Source organism: Protopterus annectens, chromosome 2.part2 (genome assembly GCF_019279795.1).
Source record: "Protopterus annectens isolate FY-2018-M chromosome 2.part2, PAN1.0, whole genome shotgun sequence".
NCBI classification, from domain to species: Eukaryota; Metazoa; Chordata; order Ceratodontiformes; family Protopteridae; genus Protopterus; species Protopterus annectens.
The window spans coordinates 763,017,595-763,041,776 of record NC_056730.1 but is presented as its reverse complement, the minus strand read 5'-3'; positions in this window follow the sequence as shown (position 1 = coordinate 763,041,776).

The following is a 24,182-nucleotide window of genomic DNA, read 5'->3' as shown; positions in this document are numbered from 1 at the left end:
TATAGGTGGATATGTACTGCCCCCACATCCCTGCCCTCATCACCAGTGAGCAGGTACATATTGCCTACTGAAAGGCAACAAATGTACGTATTACAGCAATATTGAGGCACTGTCACTGATTTTGTCCCATTGTACCCATGTATGCATGGCATGCTACAGATGTCCTTCTGTAACTGGTTGAGAGGGATGACTGTGCAGCAGGAGTGTGAATGTAATCTGCCATACTGACAAAGAACAGACATGTATGTGAGGTATTAGCTATACACGTCAGTATGAGTAGGTGTCCACCTCATGAAAACAGACATGGGATGCAAAATGTCAGTTAAACAGTTGTACATGTACACATGTGTAATCTTATCATCCCTGTCTGCATCCTACATGAACTCGGGCATGTGCTCCCAGCTGCATTACACACTGTAGTCACACCAAGCTGCAGTACCATCCAAACACCATCCACATGTAAGATGCCTAACGTCATTCATTTACACAGACCTGAATGAGGAATGACAGATTATGCAATTTGCCCTCACTGTGGGCAATATAATGCATCAGGACCAGGAGTGCAATGTAAGCTGATACTGTGCTGATAGATTACAGGGGTATGGTGTGGTTGTGAGTGTTGGCTACTGGTATGGTTGTGAGTGTTGGCTACGGGTATTCAAGGTACATGTGCATACTGTTGCCAAATGTATGGAGTCCTGAGATGTGTTTCCCTGTTAATGTATACCAGGTGCAATGTCACATCACAGATGGGGAGACCGTTTCACCAGCGGAATGCGACTTGATAATGGAAGCCATAATATAGAACCCCACAGTACTGTTGAGCCAAAGCCAGCAACATGTGAGGGAGAGGACCGCCCTGTGGGATAACTCTGTCCGCAGGGTAAATTAGGTTGACCTGCACACACATACATATGAGCAGGTGTGGCATCATGCCACCAACCTCATATGCTATGCCTGGCAAAGGGCTGCTGCCATGGCCAGGCATCCCACAAGCAAAGTTGGGAGACCAGCCATGCAGCCCCCACTGACACCAAATGAGGAGTTCCATGCCAGGCTTAGGCCACCAATCACAGTACAACAGCAGGGTACAAAGCCCCACTTGCTGGGGGTGGATGGCACCCACACAATGGACAAGGCACATGCAGGTATGGTCCCAGTGGGGATTAGTAGACTATTGTATGAGACATACTTGTATCTGTACAGTATCTACATGCATGTGCCAGGTACGCCTACAATTGTAGATGGGGATTTCTAATGAACAGATGTGCAAATCTATGGTGAAGCACAGCAAATGGTGTAGTATTAGGTGTTGTGCTGTAAATGCACAGACATGCTGCATCCATCTTTTTCCAAGGGCACATGTGAGTCTGCTGACAATCCCTCTATCCCACAACTACACAGGTCACTCTGGTCTGCATATGGGACAGCAACCTGAAAGTGGTGAGTATGGAATTGTTCAGTTGTGGTTTGGCAATACCCTAGGCATGTGGAGATCATGCAAGTTATCATACATGCAGCTATGATTAATAGTCATATTGCTTTATGTGCATGTTCACTTGTGGTGGGGTTAATTGTATTGTATCACAGTGATAACCACAGGGGCCTATCTGAAGATAATGTAACATTCCTGTAGCATACCTCATAACCTCTCAGTGCAATACATCTGGACAGACACCAGCAAAATGTATTGGACAAACTGACTAAGGTAGCGACATGTGTGAAACATTACTGCTATACAGTGGATATAAAATGTATACACACACCTGTTAAGATGCCATTTGTTTCTGATATATACTGATTGAGATCACAATATGTCAGTCCATACTTTACCCAACCTTTAATGTGGCCCATTACATGAACAGTTCACTTGTAAAAGCAATAATCTAGACTCATTTATTGCACCTACAAGCCTGGACAAGTGTAAGGGTAACAGACATTGTATCAGTATGCTGTTTCAGTCAGGTATGATACCTAATGCTGCCATATGTGTCAGCACACTCATTGTGACCTATTTGGCAACTATATCACATACATGGGCATTGTTAAGGCAGACAGAGCACTGATAGGTTCCAAATACATGGATGTTTCAGGCACATCTGTACAGAGGACTGGTATGGCCTGTCCAATGGTTTCACATGCTGTATTGAGGCAGATGCCATTACCACACCATATAAAGTAATGGCATCATGAGGTGGACATCTGCCATGTATGGTGCACACAGCAAAATGGTATCAGCCACACACGATATGATCCACACACACCAGTATTGAGATTAGAACTCCTACCTATCTATTTATGTCTACTATAGTGTTACTCAGTTATCAGACGTGCCACAGTGCTTACACAATTTCACCTCATCCAAAGATACTTGTAAGGTGATTGACATCAACAGGACTACTAAATTAGGATGATTATGAGTTGCCAATATTGAGATTAGAACTCCTGCCTATTTAGTTATTGGTATTATGGTAATATGCCATTAGCAAATACGCCACACAGTTTACACAATTTCACCTTCTCCAAAGGTACTTCTAAGGTGAATGACAACAACAACAGTAGTAAAGTAGGGTGGGGGAAGTGTAATGGGTGGTGCAAAAATCAAAATGGTATAAGCCATGTAGTATCCAATTAACACACACACACACACACACACACACACACACACACACACACACACACACACACACACACACACACACACACACACAAACACAGTTATCCATATTGGGATCAGAACTCCTGCCTATCTAGTTATTTCTACTATAGTGCTACGCAGTTATCAGATGTGCCATAGAGCTTATGCAATTTCACCTAGTCCAAAGGTACTTCTAAGGTGAATGACATCAACAGGACAACTAAATTGGAGTGAAGGGAAGTGTAGAGGGTGGTACATAAGTCAAAAATGGTATAACCCACACAGTACATGATTCTTACACACAGACACTCACACACACACACACACACACACACACACACACACACACACACACACACACACACACACACACACACACACACAGTTGCCAGTATTGAGATGAGAACTCCTGCCTATCTAGTTGTGTCTACTATAGTGTTACACAGTTGTCAGACATTCCACAGAGCTTATACAATTTAATTTACTCCAAAGGTACTTCTAAGGTGAATGACATCAATGTGGCTACTAAATTGGTGTGAGGGGAAGTGTAAAGGGTGGTACACAAGTCAAAATGGTATATCCCACAGAGTACATCATTCACACACACACACACACACACACACACACACACACACACACACACACACACACACACACTGGCCAGTAGTGAGATTAGAACCCCCTGCCTATCCAGTTATTTGTACTATAGTGTTATGCAGTTACTGCATGCATTACAGAGCTTACTGGGCTTAAAATTGGCCAAAGGTGCTGATAACTGCACAGCTAAAGTAAAGTATTACAGGTGGCAGGTAGTCTGCCTTCAGTTTCTACCATACAGCTTTCTAGTTCTTTCAGTCTTGAAATTCAAATAGCATTATAGCTTTTTACTTCAACAGGTTTTTGTATCAATAAGTGTATCACACCTGAGAGCCATCATCAGTACTCATTCATCATGGAATTAGCCCTGGTATTTATTACTTATGGCCACCCCTCCCGGCATGATTGAAGTGTGGTTTTCTGTGCTTTCATCCATTAACCTGGTGCACTTGTCGATTCTGAGGCACTGTTTAAACTGCCTCATGTACACAGAAAACTCTCTCCTCTAAACTCCAAACAGTCAGACCAGTGAGAATGATCCCTATATCACTAAATGTGGAAATATGCACTCTCCAGCAAAGACGGGACTAGTTGGTCAAGAAGATGAGATCACCACCTGCACCACACATTGTGGACCACATAGCTCACCACAACACCCACTATGACAGCCCTGACATACACTGAAAAGCCATACAGCCACCTTCACAGAGGCATTCAATGGACGTTTACACAAATAGCACAGACCAGCAAAACAGACACCCACTCAGACACCAAAACATAGCACATGCCAAAGAAATATATATCACCTACACTTTGTGCCCCTCAACCTAAGCTCCAAAGGCTGACAACCTTGCTCAATACAGTGATCATGGATGACTCAGTACTGTGGCACACAGATGTCCCACTCACTATGCTGATTATGGAGGAGGTAACAGCCAACCACCTATCATGTGCCAGCATCCAACACATGACACTCCCAGTCTGGCCACTCCACAACATCTACAAGTATCAGTCTGTCATCATCCATGTGGGTGTGAATGACCTGAGACACACCTCCATGGGCTACATGACAAGAGACATGGTTGAACACTCAGATTATGAGGTCCAGGCAGGTGTGACAGTAGTTCTGAGCAGTATACTGCCATCACCCAGAATGATGCTGCAGTAATATCAACAGATAATTAACTGCAACATTGGCTTACGTGTTGTGTGTCATTCTCAGGGGATCTAGTATCTCTCTGCTTGGGATAACATGATTGACAGACCTCAATGTCTTCTATAGATGTCTTAAATCTGTCAGCCCTGGGTTTCTAAGTACTTGGTAAGTGTCTTGTCACCCCTATAGTGTCTTATTAGGCAGTGTTCCAAATCAAATTACCACTGTAACAGCCAGACATGTATGAAATCTGAGGGTCATGCTGCTCAACAGTAGACATCTAACTGTCAAGATGCAGTCACTTAAAGCACTCCTCAGAATAGAGGACATTGTCATTTGTGCTGTAATGGAGATGTGGTTCACAGCAGCAGACAGCAGCCCTGTACTAACAGGCTATGATGCATTCCACAGCTGTCAGTGCCAAAATATGGACCACACCTCCACAGGTGGTGTTGTTTCCATATCCATAATGGATATGCACACCTCTAGACTAGTATCCCAGCATAATGTATCAGAGGTACTTCTGGTAAAACTGACTTTGGAGACTAATGCAATCCACACCATAGCCTGCTATTGGTCCCCAGCTATGTCCCTAGACTGTCAATGCACATTCCTCAACACCCTGGCATCTATGAAGGTCCAACCCAACATTGACATAGTAGGAGACTTCAACTATCCCTCTATCACCTGAGGAAAGTAGTCAAGCACCAATACACTGGCCCAACACTTCATGGAATTCATCAGTTCCAATGCCCTGGACCAGCTCATACTGACCTCCAGTAGAGGATGCAACAACCTTGACCTGTGTTGATTACTTAGATATGGGACTGTTGCTTGACCACAGTTGTCAATCCCTACCTGGTCAGATCCAAACATGATGTAATTAACGTGGAGCTCAACTTCTCACCCACATCCTCCACAAAGGTAACCACCTTGCAAAATCTCTCAAATGCTGACATTGTAGATATAAAAACACTTCTGGATAACTGCACTTCACCCATCCCAATGGGAAATAGCTGCATGCCTTTTGCATCATACACAAATGCACTGCACAAACATGTAGATGGATGCATGGTACTAGCCATAGCCAAAAGAACACAGACACTGCCCTCCAAACACTGGAAGCCTTTGTGATGGTCCCCTGCCATTACTAATGTTTATAACAGAAGGAGGACACTGTTGCAGAAAATGGTGGTGTCCCAAGACTGATGAACCCCCTTATTAGCCTCAAACACAACTTGGGATCCGCCATGGAATCACTTACAGTCAGCTATGAATGCAGATTTGCAGGAGACACTGACGACAATCACAAAAGCCTTTGATAGTTATATCAACAACCTCCACAGCAGTAACCACAAGTGCTGTGAGTTACTGCACAATACTGATTCCTATCCTGACACAACAGATATTGGCCACAGTCTTGTCAACACATTCAGTGCCAGCTTTACCCCTCTCTCTCTCCAAGGGGACAATCACAATGGCAGATTAATGCCAGGCACCCAGTATTACTGCAGGCCAGGTTAGACCTGCATTGTCCACAGGCAAGGATACAGCTTCCATGGGACCCCAACATATCTGTGGCTGTGTTCTACATGACATACAAAGAGACCTAGTCCCACATCTGTGTGCTTTGGTCAGTCACAGCCTCACCTCAGGCTTTGTCCTTCCAAAATGGCACTCTGCCACAATCATCCCTCTCCATGAAGGAGTAGCATCTACAGACCCTGGGGATTATTGGGCCCTTAGCCTGACAAGTCTACTATTCATGGGTATGGGCACATCATCAGGGACCATATTTGACCATGATATGGGTGATCTTCTAACTCTGTTCTCCCACACAGTTTGGCTTTGTGAATGGCAGATCATTCCTGCTCAACCTGGTTGACGTCTTTGAGTGAGTCACTAGGGCTGTGTATGACAGTAAGGCACTGTATACAGCCTAACTCAATCTGGTCAAGGCCTCAGATCCCATTCCTCAGTCAGGGATTATTGGTAAGCACAACAAACTAGGCATCAACCCATATATCAGTGGGTGGCTTGCAAATTGGTTCACAGAACACACAGTGTGACAGTGGCAAACTCCAAGTCAGACTGGCAAGCAGTCACGAGTGGAGTCCCACAGGGATCAGTACTGGATAGTGTCCTGTCCAGCATCTACTTCTCAGGAGTCCAGCCCAACACAGAGGAACTCTGGCTGACCAAGTTCACAGAGTACTGCAAGCTAGGAGCTATCATGAGCTTCTGTGATGCAGACATATTACAGAAAGGCCTCAGTGAGACCAATGAGTGGTGTGGAAACCATGGTCAAAAGCTTAACACCACAAAATGCATCATCATCCCCCTTTCATAAAACACTCAGTTCTCAGTACATTCCACATCAATTGGAGCCCAATAAACACTGTAGGCATTATAAGAGATCTGGGGACACAGGTTGACAGCAACTTCTCCTTCAAGCACTACATTTCCACTGTTGTCGGGAAGTTCTTCTATATGGCATATTGCATTACAGAGGGTATTGCATCCAGGAAGACAGAGGTAATGATCTCTGTCTACTATTCCCTCATTAGACCACTCCACAAGTATTATGGCCCATTTGCCATGTACCTCACTAGACACCTGCTACAGCTGGAGAAGCCACAGAAGCACCTCACAAAGGGGTTCCTAGGCATTAAACACACATCCTACACAGACAGACTCAGAGGACCCAAGCTATTATCTGTGTCGTATCACCTAATTAGCAGCTATCTGTGCTTGACTTACAAAGCCATGTTTGACCCAGCTGGTTTAGAAATGCTACATATAAATCCATCCACACCACACACTGTAGAGACCTCTACCTCAGTACCACAATCACCACAACATGCTGGTGGGACAGGTCTCTCACGCAGAGACTGCACATGCCCGGGAATACACTTCCCATACATGTCATGCAGAGCACCTAGTTGACCCTGTTCCAGAGAAATTTTGATGACTGGATGGGTAATAGACAGTTCAACCCAAGGATCACTGCAGTGGCTATACTTGATACAGGCATTGGGACATAACATCAGGTGGCACAATGGCAGGGCCCTGCTATGTGCTAGGCATGTTAAGGCTCCTGGGCCATTACATACTACACACTTGTGAACCTACAAAGGGAATGACATCAACAGATTTGATAAAGTAGTGTAGTGGGTGTTAAACTTATCAAAATACTTTATCCTACAAACAGGCACACAAACACCCATAGTGCCTTTTTAGGCAAGCCTCAAAAGACAAACTCACTGCTGTAAACAGCACAAGTAACAAAAAACTAAGGGTATTGCTATTCAATGCCAGAAGTCTAAACCTCAAAATGCACGCACTCAAGGCACTCCTCAGTATGGAGAAAATCGATATATGCACAGTAACAGAAACCTGGTTTAAGGCTCCAGAGAGCACCCTAGCACTTCCAGGCTACAACTCATACCATACATTTCAGCCACAGAACCCAAACTGAAATACAAAAGGTGGGTGTGTATCCATATTCATCAAGGATACCCACACCTCCAGGTTAGTGGCACAGCACAATGCTTCAGAGATCATCCAGGTGCAACTAACAATGGGAAAAACTGCAATTTAAATTGTAGCTTGCTACAGATTACCCACCATATCCCAGGACACCCATTCCTCATTTCTGGAAATACTGGGAAACATAAAGGTCCTACCAAACACCCTAATATTGGGTGATTTAATTACATCCTAAACAAAGAATAGCCAGCAGTAAAGGTGGAAACCCACAATTTAATACATAAAATAAAAATAAGAAATCACATAACTAGGTAGAGGGTAGAAAGCCCAACTACCTGCCCCAAACCAGTTTTGGCTGTAATAGCCTTCTTCAGTGAGTAAACATGAGCCAACAAAAATCCCTCATGTATATATACTGCTACATACAACAATTCATTGGTGCATTTATAATTGGTCATTAAGCCCAGGTGGGAACAAAGCCCCTAACTTAGTAATCCATTTGTGTTCCTTAAAATTGAGTATATCATGCCATCCTGATTTGTCCCTACATTTACCTACAATGCATTCTATAACAGTGGGCTTCCACTCAAGACAGAACTAAATTGTTACAATACAAGGACAAACCAAGAGATTTTTCCAATCCTTTGGTTCGTCTGGTGACCACATATGGATGTAATACATGGGGGTTTATGAATATAATCAACAGACACTGGAACATTTTTATGGCCGAGGAGAGATGACACCCTTTTTTGGGTGATAGATGCTCCTTTTTATTTAGGAGAGGACGTACATTGGGTTCCCTCTTTAGCCACTATAAGAGGGTGGGACCTAGTTCTATTGTTCCCACTCAACACACACTCCCACGTGACCCATTGTTGGACTGCATGCCATGTGGTCATTGTACTCATTGCAATAGGGTTCAGAAAATGAGGGAATTTAATAGTCGCAATACTTCAGTAGTTTTCAATATTACATTTTGGGCTAACTGCAGCACAGAGTGGGTTATCTGTTTAGTCACTTGTTCATGCTCCTCATTCTATGTGGGACAAACTTCTAGACTTTTTCGTCTCAGGATTGGGGATCACCTTAGTGATATTAGGAAAAAATGTCCTAATAATGCTTTGTACAAACATTATGTAAACACAACTCTGCATCTTTTTATTTTACTGTTATAGATTGTATTGTAGGTAAATGTAGGGACAAATCAGGATGGCATGATATACTCAATTTTAAGGAACGCAAATGGATTATTAAGTTAGGGGCTTTGCTCCCACCTGGGCTTAATGACCAATTATAAATGCACCAATGAATTATTGTATGTTGCAGTATATATACGAGTGATTTTTGTTGGCTCATGTTTTCTCACTGAAGAAGGCTATTACAGCCGAAACCGGTTTGAGGCAGGTAGTTGGGCTTTCTACCCTCTACCTAGTTATGTGATTTCTTATTTTTATTTTATGTATTAAATTGTGGGTTTCCACCTTTAATGCTGGATATTCTTTGTTTTGGATGTGCTGACTCACTAGCCATGCAGCTGTCGTAAGAGCATCACGCAGATTCCAGATTTTAATTACCCAAACATTAACTGGGAGAACTACTCAAGTACTAACTCCCTTGCCCAACATTTCCTATAATTTATAAACTCAAACACCCAGGTTCAACTGGTCATCACTCCCACCAGAGGTGACAACATATTGGACCTGGTCATCACTAACATGGGCGACCGGTGTTTCCAAACTGGAGGTCAACCCCTCGCTAGTTAGATCTGACCATAAACAAAACACTTTGGATATCCACATTCCGCCCCCATCCCTGGAAAAAGAAACCACTGTGAAAAACTTTTCAAAAGCAAACTTCACGTTACTTAAGACTGAGGTGGAAAGTTTCAAAGCCCCCATGCTGAAGGATAATGCTGTTCAAGCTGCAAAATCTTTTACTAATGCATTCTACGGGCACCTACAAGAATGCATGGATCGTGCCATCCCAAGCAAAACCAAGAATCACTCCTCCAAGAAAAGGAAACCAGTCTGGTGGACTCCTGCCATAAACAAGCTATAGAATAGAAGGAGGAAACTAGTACAGAAAAGAGTAACATCCCAAGAAAGGAAGACATCCCTGATCAGTATCAGCAAGAAATTATGATCCCTCATAAAATCATCCAAGGCGAGCTCTGAAAGAAAAATTGCCAAGGACTCCAAAGATAACCACAAGGCATTCTTTAGCTATGCCAAGAATCTAAGTGGCAATGCTCAGATCTGCTCAGAGTTACTGCAGAATGGCACAAAATATACTGAACCGACCAATATCGCCAACATCCTGGCAGACAGGTTCAGCTCAAACTTCACCCCCCTCTCACCCCCCGAAAAGGGCCCATGACCATACCAGAAGAATGTAGAGTCCCTGAAATCATAGACACTCAGGTTAAAACAACCCTCTCCAAAGCCAAAAAAACAGCATCAATGGGACCGAACGCTGTGCCAGGCTGTGTCCTACATGAGCTCAAAAATTAATTAACCCCTCACCTAAACACACTGTTCAAACTCAGCCTCTCCACAGGCTATGTACCCATAGAGTGGCACACAACAATGGTTATTCCGCTCCACAAAGGTGGAGCCACAACAGACCTCAGGAACTATCACCCTATAAGCCTAACTAGCTTGGTCTGCAAGGCTATGGAGCACATCATCATGGAACTCATTAACAGAGACATTGGGAACCTCCAAACACTAGACCCTACCCAGTTTGGCTTTGTTAAGGGCAAATCATGCCTTCTAAACTTGGTGGACTTCTTTGAGACAGTTACAAAGGCTATAGATGAGGGAAAGATGGTACACACAGCCTACCTAGACCTTGCTAAGGCCTTCGACACATTCCTCATTCTGGTATTATAGGCAAGCTCACCAGCCTGAACATAAACCCCTAAATCACAAGATGGGTTGCCAACTGGTTCATAGACAGAACCCACATGGTGAGAGTTGCGGGAGCTAGGTCCGACTCTAAACCGGTTACAAGTGGCATTCCACAGGGCTCAGTCCTAGGACCCTTCCTGTTTGGCATACACTTCTCAGACAAGTACAGGAGGACTATGGCTGACCAAGTTTGCAGATGACTTCAAACTAGGGGCTTTAATTGACTCTCCGGCTGAAGCAGACATCCTCCAAAAGGGTCTCACTGAGATGGATGCCTGGTGTCAAAATCATGGCCTCAAGCTAAATGCCAAAAAGTGCATAGTCATCCCCCTTTAGAAAAAACAAAGTAGCCTCAAACTACCACATAGGTGGTAGTCCCCTAAATACGGAAGACATAATAAGGGATTTGGGGACCCAAGTAGATAGTAATCTCACCTTTGATAATCACATTGCCAAAGTGGTTAGAAAATCCTTCAATGTGGCCCACCTATTCACAAAAGGGTTTGCATCCAGATTCAAAAGAGGTCATTGTGCCCCTCTACTCATCATTCATCAGACCCATCATAGAGTACAATGCCCCAGTTGGGATGTACCTTACAAGACACCTGCAACAGCTGGAAAGACCACAGAAGTACCTCACCAAGAGGATCACTGGCCTCAAACAGGTGCCCTATGCAGCTTGACTGAAGAAACTCCAGCTGTACTCGGTTGCATACCTCCTACTCAGAGGTGATCTCTGCCTGACATACAAGGCCATGTCCAACCCAGAATTGATGGACATGCTCCACCTAAAGAATACCTTATCCCATTGAGCCACACGCTCTCAGGATCTAAACCTCACCACAACAATAAATAGGATGTGCTGGAGGGATAGATTCCTTTCCCAGAGACTTCCCATACTTTGAAACAAGATTTCAATCTACATTAGGCAGAGCTCCTCGCTAACACTCTTCAAAAGAAACCATGATGAGTGGATGGAAAACAGAAAGTTTACCCCGGAGATCACTTCAGTGGATCTGCACAGGGAACTAATCTAAGGGGGCGGCAAAAGCCAACACATTCTGGCTAGGCTTATAAATGCCTTCGGGCAGATAGCCTAGTACCTATCTATGAACCTATGAACCAATAAGATGTGAGAGTGAACCCCTACCTCACTACTGATTTGTACCCTAATGATATGCAGTTAACACACACGCTGCATTGCTTCCTGAGCTGAGAGTTGGCCGAAGGTGCTGATATGTGGAATGACATCAGCAGGACTGATAAAGTAAAGCAATGGGTGGGAATCATTTCAAAATACTTCTCCTTACAAACGTACATAACCACGCACACATTTGCTGGGTACAAGAGTAGAACTCCTGCCAAACTAGTCATTTGTGTTATAGTGTTAAGCATTTATCACATGCACTATTATGCTTTTAGTGCTGACACCTGGGCAAGGTTGCTGATAAAGGACTGACATCATCTGGACTGATAAGGTGGGGCACTGTGAAGTGTTGTGAGTGGGAATGGCATAAAACTGTTTCACCTATAAACAAACAAAATCCCAGCTCCCTCAGTCATGAGCACACAACTGTCACACACCCACACTTCTAAATTTGTCAGGACTAAGATTAGAACTCCTACCCAACTAGTTATTTATACTATCATGTTATGCAGTTATCACATGCACCACTGAGCTTGCTGACTCCTATTGGAAGGCACATCTAAGATGACTGATATCTGCAGGACTGCTACAGTAGGGAAAGGGGAAGTGTACTGGGTTGGAATGGACCCAAAAGCTTTTAGCTGTAATCACACAAACTTTTACATTTGCCAGGACAGAGATTAGAACTACTACCTACATTATTATTTGTACTACTGTGTTATACAGTTATCACACGCACAACAGAGCTTATGAAGCTGAGGTCTGATGGAAGTGTACTGGGTTGGAATGGACCCAAAAGGTTTTAATTGTGAATACACACACACACACACACACACACACACACACACACACACACACACACGCACCCTTTTACATTTGCCAGGACTGAGATTAGAACTCCTACCTAACTAGTTATTTGTACTATTGTGTTATGCAGTTATCGCGTGCACCACAGAGGTTGTGGGGCTGAGTTTAACAAAAGTCACTTCTATGGTGACAGACGTCTTCAGGACTCCTAAGGTGGGGCAATGGTAAGTGCACTGGGTGGGAAAGGGCTGTTCATTCCTAGATCCTACTGACATTTCTCTAAGTATGTAAGCATGCCAAGTGTGTCCTTCTATAGTACATTTAGGACTCCATTCCCGGGATTGTTGTACTCCAATCCAGTTTGTTTTGTGTTACAGCTATACCTCCCAACCTGTTGGTGCAGGATATCTTGAGATAGCCTATCCAATTGTGGGGACAATGGGCCAAACAATGATTGAGATAATTTCTCTCAGTAATGTATGGGTTGATGGGGTTACAGGGCGTGTCTTAGCAGACATCTGCCATATATGCCATTTGACACTGTCATGTATTGTTTCAGTACCTGGTGACATACCTCCTCAGATCATCACATTGATTTACCAGAGTAATACAATATGGATGATGCAAACACAAGGTTTATGGGCCAAATGCTATGCATTCTTGCACAATCCAACCTATTGAGGGGTGTGCCTACAAGCAATTGACTGTTGGTTCTGTGGAAATGGTCCAGAACCTTGGTGATATTTTACAATGGTGGAATCTCTGTGCATTTATGTTCTGGTCTTGTCTGATGTCCAGTCCACAATTGGGTACTATACATCACACAGGATCAGGGTGAGAGGCAGACTCCAGATAGATTTGTAGGTGATAGGATATGTGGGGGGTGTGGGTCCTGGGCAGATATTTTTGCCTATAACTACCAGTACTTTGCATTGGGCTTTCCTCAATGGTTGACTGCACTTGGAGGGTCTTGTGTGTGTCAGACTGTTTGACCAGCCTGGAGGTGTGTGTTTGTCACACACATATATGTATGGTTCATCTCATTTTGCATGGATGGCCACATATTGGAGTCAGGATGTTGCATAGGATGAGTGATCAGGGAGGGGGGTGTTACTCCCCATGGCTGTGGCCCAGGGTTCTGTTGGTGCAGACATGCAGACATGTCACCATCTTCCAGGGTTAGGCCTGCCTGCAGTGAGTGCATTCCTATGTTTAAACTCCTATCCCTGCCTATCGACTGTACAGAGTATCACAGAATGTCCACATACATGACTCATATATCTTGTTGGTTACACAGACAAGTGTGTTTTTTCAGCAAAAGCGCTTTGCAAGTCACTTGGGATTAAAGTCAGAAATTACTGACAGTTGACATTGCAGTTTCAGACTTCGTACCCATCAGACATTCCATGCTACTACAAATCATTCCATCAACTTTATAACACTATTAGAGTAGTATTTTGCATGTGTCCTTCTCTTTGGACCTTCATCACTCCATTATTCTTGGCTTTGTCCCAATTTCTGGCTCCCTGAGGCTGTCAGGTTTGCCCTTACCAGTTGTCAGCATGGCCTTTCTTTGCATTTTGTGGGCTATTTTATGTTGGTGTTTTGGACCCCATAGCAATCCCTAAAGGGCACTGTGGGTGAGGGTTAGGCATTTGCCAGAGGCCTGTAAGCCAGGTGTGACAGATGCAGGCCATTTGTAGCAGGGCAACGCATTCTGAGGATCATATGTTCCCATGCTGCCAGCAGGAGACACCCCTGGGATGGCACCAGTAAGTAGACTGTGGGTGTTACTGACAATTACTTTTTGTTAATATTGCACCATCACTCTGGGTGACAGCTGGATGCTGCTTAAGTCTAGGAAAGAACATGTTGCTGCATTTCCATGGGACTATGGGGGTGACATGACTGCACATGATACACATCTGCACAGAATGTGCTGATATTTGCTTAACGTTTTGGTCCCATGTAGCATAGTGGCACAGCCCTATCTTTCAGACTACAGGCATAGCAGTATCAACCACAGATCAGACTGTTCTGGCATAGACATTTGTAGTTTCAGACTTCTTACCTTTCAGATCCATATTGCCACTGCCAGACCTGCTGTGATATCACTTTGTAAAAGTTTGAGGGTGGGGATTTCATGGATATCGCCCTGTGGGGGCCTTTGCCAGGCATTTCTTTATGGTTGTCTACAGCTGCTCTACTGTGTGGGGTTAGTGGTGGGTATGGGACCCCCACTTTGACATCCATGAATATGTCCTTTGACCCCCCAGTTATTTTGCTCACTACATATACTGCAGTGGTATTTGTCGACTAGGGTGGTACTGCATGGTGTGGGTAGGGCAGTACTGGGGATATGCATCCTGCTGTCCCACAGAGCTGTCAGTTGTCTACTGCTATCCCAGTTAGCCACCCTATTCCCTTACTTGCTTGATCAATACCATAGGTATGCTATCAGAAAATGCCACTCCATTAGTTTAATTTGTTACAGAGATTGGCTTACCTTATGCCTGCAGCTGTTGTGAGGGTGGTGCTTGAAAGATGACTATGTCAGATGCAAACAATACACTGCCTATACATGGTCAGGCAAAGGTGGTGTGATGTTTGGCATCCATTTTACTGTGTGTGCAAGTCAGACAGAGAAAGATCAATCCTAGGGGCCCTACAGTGTCAGTGTATGTGCTATGCGTTGCCTCTTTGCCCAGGCCAGGGCATACTGAGAATGTCTCCGTTTGCCTACAGGGGCAGGCTCAGGAGGTTCCTCCCCTGAGTCCCTCTGTGCCTGTGGAAGCCTTGGCAGTGGTGAGGGGGCTGTGTGGCCCTTCCCTATTTTGTCCCTGCTGTAGTTCTTTCTGCAGGATCATATTGTGTAGCATGGCACATACTATGGCCATGTGTGCACATGTGGCTGGAGAGTACTGCAAGGCTCCACCGGATATGGCAAGGCAGTGGAACTGTGACTTGAGCATCCCAAGCACACACTCCATAATGATCCTGGTTTGTGCGTGTGCCTCATTATGGTGTGTGTGTGTGTGTGTGTGTGTGTGTGTGTGTGTGTGTGTGTGTGTGTGTGTGTGTGTGTGTGTGTGTGTGTGTGTGTGTGTGTGCATTTCTGATGGGTGTCGTCATCCACAGCTCCAGTGCATAGCCAGCATTCCTCACTAAATGGCCATATGGGATGTCCCCCCTGGCAAACCACTGATACAGCTATGAGGAATGCCAGATGTGGGAGTCATGATAGCTCCCAAGGCAGCCAACACACACATTCATGATAATGCCATGGGCATTGCACACAACCTGTCAGTTGATGGAGTGGAACCCCTTGCGGTTTATGTAGACCCTACTCCAGTCACCAGGTGTTGCTTTGATCTGGATGTGCATGCAGTCTATGGCAACCAGTACCTCTGGGTAGTCTGCTACATGGTGGAAGAGATGCATATTGAGGGTCCTCTCCTCACGGGTGGGGTGGAATTTAATGTGCTCCTCGGCATGTGGTTGCATGGCATCCAGGAACTGGTGGAGTATCCTGGACGCAAATGCCTGTGCGACCACCATGATATCCTCATTTAGTCTTTGGAAACTACCTGTAGCTAGTATTCTTAGAGCTACACATACCTTGGTATCCACTGAGATGGATCCCCCTCTGCTTGTTCTGGATGTAAGGTAATGCTTGCACAGCTCCATAATTTGCTGAAGTATGTCCCTGTCCACCCTGTAGCGCTCTAATATCTTCAGATCATGTAGCCCCTGGTAGGTTACCCTGGGCCTGAACACTCTTCTCCTCTTCCTCATAAGTCTGGGGTGGTAGTCAGCATTGCCCTCTTCACCACCCTCAACCTCTTGCACATACTGATGTATGAGGGTGACAGCAGCCCCTAACATTTTGCTAGTTTTGTCAGGTCAAATGTTCCTGTCTGTGTATACCAGTGGTCTAGAGTTTGTGGGAAAAACCATACTGAAAGGTGTTTGCATAGTTTATAGTGATGTGTTGCAGATGCTGCTGAGTATGATACATTCCACCTGCTAGCTCTATTACTTGTATTTGAGTTCCTCTATTCAGCTATTTCCCTTTTTTTTTTCTTGTTCCACTTGCCATTTCCTTTTATTTTTGTGGTTTAAATCCCAGTGTGCACTGCGCAAACTCGTTTAGACAAGGGAGATAATGCTATACAGCCTCAGAAACACCCCCTTGCTTACATATACACAGTGCTGCCATTTCCTGTGTTTTTTTTTGTTTCTTTAAGTCCCAGTGCATGCCGCACAAACCTGTTTAGCTAAATTAAACAAATTTTAGCAGAAATGCCCCTCCCTGGATGTGAACATGCTCTTCATTTCATGGTGTAAGACATTACAGCTTCAGACACACCCCCTCGCTTAGTTGTGCTTAGCTAAGTGCAAACTCAGGCAACAGAGCTCAATGTGCTTACAGCAAGCATGACATGCACCCTTTTCATGTTAGTTGCTCCCCCTGCCTACACAACTATGTTCTAGCACCTACACGGTTAGGTGCATGCTTTGGACTTAGAATATTTTGTGATTCAGTAAATTTCCCCTCATTTGCATACCCCACTGTCTTAGCCCATAGATACTGCACTGACACGGAGCCTTTCCTCTTGACAACCACTGTCCCCTGGTATTGTTTTGATTCTGCATGGCATAGACTATAATGGAAAAATGCAGATTTTCTTTAAACTTGGGTTTTCACATTATTTTTAATTTTTGGCACAATCGTGTTTGCATGCTGCTGCGCTATGCTTAAACGGCTGAGATCAGCCACAAAAAAAATATTTTTTATTAAAATTAAACAATTATTCATGCCAATGGCCATATATTTGGCCATTGGCATGTCTACAGATGTGAATCCATGCGTTAATTTGTGCTATCATGCCTCCATTTTCTTTTTTGCAGAAATTTGTTCAGTTAGTAACTGAACACATTTCTGCAATTAAACTTTTCCTGCATGGAGACCAGGTAGCTTCCTGAATTGCTAATTCACTTAATTTGCATTGTTTTCACCAGCAAATTAAGTGATTAGCATGCTGCATGGTTTTCTGTGCAGGAACAGTGTAAACAGGCTCACACACATTGGAGAAGCTGTTTGCTGAATCACTTGGTGGCAGAACTCTGTGCAGGAACTGCTACACTGTTCCTGCATAAGGTTTTAGCTTTCCTGAATCCCGGGGCTTTACTTTTTGGCTGTAGATACTGTATGGTTGCCTTTTATTTTTTGGATATAGGTATGGGGCAGAAAAAGATCATTTTCAGATAACCCCATATCTGTTCCATATGATAATATTGTTAAGTGAAGGAACATGAGGCAGAATATAGTTTGAGGAAGAAAAGACTGGGGCGCACAGAAGCATGAAGAGGAAAATATTTTCAGATCTAAAAGGTAAACAATAGAAAAAGTTGGAAAGGTGTTGGGGATAGCTGGTGAATAATAAAAGGGAAAGGTAAGTGAGATGAAAAAGTAGGCTAGGCTAGATGGGACAAAGGCTCATTTGTATTACAGAAGTTGTGTGGTGCGTATGGTAGGGGGAATGACTGGAACCTTATAAGGCACATATTACATTTTTATTTAATAGAACCTTAAAACACACATATTTTTTTGTAAGTTAGAAGTGTTGTCATTGTTTACATTCATCATTCTAAGCTTTAAGTTATTTAATTACCTTTACATCAATGTCAGCCTAGAACAAGGGGTGAAAGGGTTCTGGTGGTAAGGGTTGTGGATGGAAACAGAAAAATGCATGAAAACACGCATTTAGAAAATAAGTAGTAATAGTATTTGAAAAAGTATGTGCCATGTATGCATTTGGCATGAGAAGTGTCTGTTGCATCAAACATGTACTATGGCATCATAATGAATATGGGGATAAGGTTGACAGCAACCTCTCCTTCAACCACCACATTGCCACTGCGGTCAGAATGTTTTTCTATTTGGTACATCTCATTACCAAGGGTTTTGCATCCAGGAAGAAAGAAGTCATCATTTCTCATTACTCTTCCCTCATTAGACCAATCATAGAGTATAATGCCCCATTTGGCATGTACCTCACTAGACACCTGCAACAGCTTGAGAGGCCACAAAAGTACCTCACGAAGAGGATTCAACCTTAAACACATGTCCTACATGGACAGACTCAAAAAACTCCAGCTATTCTCTGTCTCTTATCGTCTACTAAGAGGCGATCTCTTGCTTGACTTACAAAGCCATGACTGACCCAGTTCTGTTAGCAATGCTACAGCTAATGAAAGCCCAATCCCTCCAAACCACACACTCCAGAGACCTCAACCTCATTACCACAAGCAACAGAACATGCTGGAGAGACAGGTTTATAACCCAGAGAGTGCCCATGCTCTGGAATTGACTTTCCATACATGTCAAGCAGAGCACCTCACTGGCCCTCTTCAAGAGAAATCTTGATGAGTGGATGGGAAATAGAAAGTTCACCCCGGGGATCACTCTAATGGCTTTGCTTGATAGAGGCATTGGAAACTGACATCAGGCTGCACGATGCCAGGGCACTTCTATGGGCTAGGCTTGTAAAGGCTCCAGGGCCATTAGCCTAGTACATGCCTATGAACCTATAAGTTGTCTACGTACAGTAAACAAAGTTAAAAAACGGATTAACTTGGCTTAATTTAAAACAGAGTCAGTGTATCTCTGCAGAACGCAAAAGACATTAAGGACACATCCAAACAAGTCCATCATTTTCCATGCTTAGCAAATCCAGAACTGAGGCAAACATCTGGCTTCACCTTGCAAGCCACAAGAACTACAACTAAGTATTGCATATTGATATATACTATGGCTATCAACTTCTGTATTAACAGATTTGGATGAGCAATATACCTGCACTACTCCTAAATGGCCAGTAAAGACTTCAGTCCTTAACTGTATAAAGAGTTTAGGAAGAGCTCAGCCAAATATACCAGTTGATCCTGGCATGGCCTACCTCTGATTTGCTCCTGACTGCATATGGAAAAATAAAAGTGTGAAGAGATTAAATGGAGCAATAAAGTAAGAACAGACACACTTAAAAATATAAGTAAACAGTCATACCTAAATAACATTTAAAGCATTACACTGGATGCAAAGTCCATACACAATCATCTTTTTAGTTTGAACATTACCATTTGATCCCTTCTTAAAATAGTATTGATGCATTTCTCAACAAACCAAATCCCAGTCTAAAGCTCATTAGGTGCATATGGTGGAAATGTATAAATTAAATGAATGCGTGTATTTAAAAACATTTTATAATTTCTCCTTAATCTATAAAGTAATTGTTTATCAGCTTCTCTAACTACAACAATTGAAATAGAGTATGATGTCTGGAATGATTATTTTTAGAAGAAAAAAGACATTGAAAATAAGCTATATCAGCAGTAAGAACTATGAGAAATAGTCTACAGAAATGCAAAAGATGGCAACTACATTTTTTTTCAATTAGGATTCAACAATTAAATTGTAATATGTTCAGGGAATTGCCTGGTGTCTTTGTAAGGGGATACTGCACCTTTAATTATCTGCCCTCTGGTATAAAGCATTTCTTCTGAGTGCTTCTATAAAAGCTTATTTCAACTAGTTATTGAGCAAATTAGCACTTGAGTTTTGGTGAAAAAATGTCTTTATTAGTCCTCAAACCAGAGTTGCTCTGCATTCCCAGAAGGCGTGATTTTGTTTGATGAATAAATCTAGTAATTATCCTGCTGTTAGGGCTGTGCAGCAAATGTCATAAGCAGATAAACAGAGAGAGTAAGCCTTCCGTAAATTCTCTAATTATCTGTGTTGGACTACTTATTGCCTGCAGATGATTTATGAGCATATTGATATATCCTTAAGTATTTTCATCTGAGTTCACAGATGCAAATAATTAAGGCACTGGTAATTTGCAAAAAAGAGCCCTAGGTCAGGGTCATCTTATTAAAACATATCCTGTTTCAAGCAGTAAGATACTTCAACATGCATACATTTTGTATATTTGTATCTATATCTCTATCTTTGTCTCTATCTATCTGTATATCTTGCTTTAATCACACATATCTATAGGTGCATGAGTACCTGTGTGTGTGTGTGTGTGTGTGTGTGTGTGTGTGTGTGTGTGTGTGTGTGTCGTTTTTGCAATGCTTATGTACAGAAGTAAGTAATATTTAAATACAAAGGATGATAGCTATGACAGTTATAAATCTATAAAAATTCATGAACAAAGATTTGTGTATTGACTATTTTCCACAAAAATGCATGCTTGGCCTTTTTCATATGTAATATGTGTGTGCATGTGTGCACGTGTATGTGCATGTCTATGTGTGTGTGTGTGTGTGTGTGTGTGTGTGTGTGTGTGTGTGTGTGTGTGTGTGTGTGTGCATCCTTAAGTATTCCACTAAGGTGTATTTGTTTCTGTATTCTAAATATTGTATTGATAGATAATGACATATTCATTTTTTAGTTTGTTTTTTATTTCAACAGATGTAAAAAGAAGCATGTGTTTGCAGTTATAAATAGAAGAAACAGTGCTTAATGTTGTTTTAGTTTTATTACAGGGAAACTATTGTTAGTTCTTATTACTTATACAAAAACACTAATGAAATAATGAATTTTGTGAATTAAAATGATTTGCAAAACCATACTAAAATCCTCCCAGTGAGACATAAATGTAAATTTAGCTTTTTAGTTCTAATTTCACTGTACTGGTATCTGTTGAATGTCAGTATATTTGAGTCACCTTCAAGGATGCTTGAAATACATTATGTTGCAAGAATTTATCGACAATTTGCCATGCAAGGCTTTTTGCATAATAGATAGACCTAAAGTTGCTAAGAAGCACAACCCTGCACTACTGGGCAGTGAGTGTCAAAGTACCAAATGCAAATACAGCAGTCAGGTGCAGGGCCTATACTAATGAGGCTCATATATAGCCCAGTTCACTGGACATTTTGGGTACTTGTACAGTACAGTACAGAAGTCATGTGTCAAAACAACAAACAAAGGTATTTCAGCAAGAGATAACAATCAGAAACCACCAACACAAAAGAGAAACGTGCTATGAGGTGAACAGTGAGTCCACTCATGAAGATGTAATAAAAACAAAATCCTTTATTATTCAAACATACTTCATTAACAGTAAACACAACAGAGTTTTCATTTTACCATTAGGTCTTCATCAGATGTTGACCCAACCATTTGCAATAGTTTTATAATCATCTAATTGTGACGTCATATCCTTCAATTAATTAACTAAAAATAAAAATTACTATTTAAAAATACATTCACTAAAAGCTAGAAAAACAGCACTCAGAAATAATGTTCAAAGAACTTTGAAAAGACATGTAAATATCAGTAAACCAACCATACAAAACTGTAAAGGAATACAAGATCATGCAGTGTGAATACTCCAATGCATCCATAGATGATAGAAAATGTGCTTTGACTAAAAACCTCTGCTAACCTATTGTTATAGCTCAACACTTTTCACATGTATTCAAACATATTTAAAACAATTAATCTCCTAAATGTATAAATGTAAAAACGGGACAATATAAAGCTAAAATCCTTGTCAAAATACATTTGTACAGACATAAATAAATATGAATAAATATATAAATAAATATATAAATAAATGTGTATACTTGTAAAATATGAATACTATAAAAAGACCAATGTGTTTAAAAATGTTAAAAAATGTTTATAAACTACATAGGTCTTATCCATAGCCACTTATAAGCCACCAATGTTAAACTATCCTTTTGTTGTATCCATTTATATATAGATGTACCAGACTGTAGCAATGTGAACAAGGGAAGTCACAATCTGGTTGCTCTTAACTGAAGTACTAGCACTAGAGAAATATCCTCATTTAAACATGGAGTTATATTTGCTTCCAGCACCAACTACCAGTAGACTTCCTTATATTCTCTCTTGGTTTCTGAGGAACACCTCTAGGTTCATGGGGAACGTCCTCAAGAAAAAAAAATGCATTGCTACAGGATAAAGTATATTTTGTTCTTGAGGACTGCTACAATCAATTAACTGAAGGACATGACGTCACTATTGATTGATTTTAAAACTATTCCAAAAGGTTGGGTCAGCATCTGATGAAGTCTAATGGTAATGCAAAAATGCTATTGTTTTTAGCATTAATGAAGTATGTTTGAATAATAAAGGAAGGAAATAATTATAATTTGATTAATAAAGGATTCAGATTTTATTATATCTTTACAAGTGATCTCACTGTTCACCTAACATCATGTTTCTCTTTTGTGTTGACAGAAGTCATGTGCTCCATACTATGCAAGTTACTTAGAAGGGCAGTGGAGGAATGCATACATCTATACTGCTAGATAGCAGTCTGCACTTATGTATTCGAGAAATTCATAATGATGCAAATGCCTCAATAATGGAATGTTGCCATTATGGGAATGTGCATAAGTAGAAATTACAAAAAAGGTGCAGTGGGGCAACTCATCACATCAAGGCACTGCAAGTTATGCCATGGTAAATATTTCTGTGTATCCCAGTACTGCACCTGCTACAATGAATTCTGACATACATATGCTTAAATGAGTCCCTTCCTTCACACAAATGCACATTTCTAAATCTGGGAGAGAGACATACAAAATGTATGAAAATCACTGTTACATCATGGTTGATGCCGAATATGTAATTCATCCCTTGAAATCAGACTGTAATCTGTTCAAAAAATTAAAATAAAATAAAATTACCTTTATTATAAAAAGCTATATTGAGATGTATCAATATGACAGCATACTATTTACCATTATCATAACATCAGAATGAAATTTATTAAACTAAATTAAATACTCACAGTATTTTAAGAAATTTGCTATAGATATATATTATGGGAGTAATTATCTTACAGGTAAGTTTATAACCTCCAAATAACATAATGTTAAATAATCTGGCAGTTGGTGAAAAGGGTTAAGATTGTGAACTGTAGTTCTTCTGGTGCAGGATTTGACTCTCTCAACTACTTACCTGCTATATGAAGTTAAGCAATTCCCTTAACTAGACATTGTTTTTGCATTCCCCTGGATTCACAAAGCTATGCGCAAGAATAAGGTTATTCTTGCATGGAGTGGTTTGTGTCCATTTAGGATAGCAGTGCACCTTGCATATGCATGAAGGCGTGCTGCTATCTAAACTGAATGGACACGAACCAGGCACGAGCACAGGAGGCGTCTGTCATCAGTGCCTGCACCTGAAACACGCCCCCTTCACTCTGAAAGTGCCATACAGCACTTTCTGACACAGATGAGTGTAAAACTACATAATATTAGAGCCTGGATCTAATATTATATAGTAAATGACTGTCCGCAGACACTGAAATGTAAATAGCTAACATTTCAGTGTCTGCAGACACTGAAAAAATAAAAGAATACCACAAACTCCTTCAAGTGCACATTCCCAAATGT